A 560-nucleotide genomic window follows, 5' to 3' on the forward strand; every position below is an offset into this window, starting at 1 on the left:
TTACCACCATCTGCTTATACACCATCCCAGTCATGTCCACAGGACCAGGGGAGCCCTTCGCACTTGAGCCCGGGCTAATCTTTCTGTGTCCAAGGCAGTCAGATGGCTCCAGTCCTGTAACCCAACTAATCCCCAGACGGGAGGTGTGCAGGCCTGGCCTGAGATGAAGGGGAGCTAGACCAGGCCTGGGAAGGGTAGGTAAGGAGTTGTCTGCCCTGTTCTCTGAGTCCTTCCCTGAGGCTGTGATTGTCAGGTAGATGGAGACCAAAGCCATGTTTATTCCAGTACCTGTGGAAGGAAGGCATGATGAAGAGGTGGGAAGGTGTCAGACAGAAGGACCCTAGCCTGCTAGGACCAGTCCTTGATCCAGCAGGACAATCCAAAAGGTGGAGCCAACTAAGGTCCCTGGAAGTTGAATTGGTCTGCAGACCCTGGGTGGAGACACACAGACAGGCTGAGCCGATCTGAGCCAAGCCAGACTATAGTTCCCCGCCCCTCCCCCATGCCTGCCACCCTTGGCTGGAATTCCTGCCCCATCTCTAACCTCCAGTCCCTAATGT

This window comes from Peromyscus maniculatus, chromosome 12, assembly GCF_049852395.1.
Source record: "Peromyscus maniculatus bairdii isolate BWxNUB_F1_BW_parent chromosome 12, HU_Pman_BW_mat_3.1, whole genome shotgun sequence".
In the NCBI taxonomy this organism is placed as follows: domain Eukaryota; kingdom Metazoa; phylum Chordata; class Mammalia; order Rodentia; family Cricetidae; genus Peromyscus; species Peromyscus maniculatus.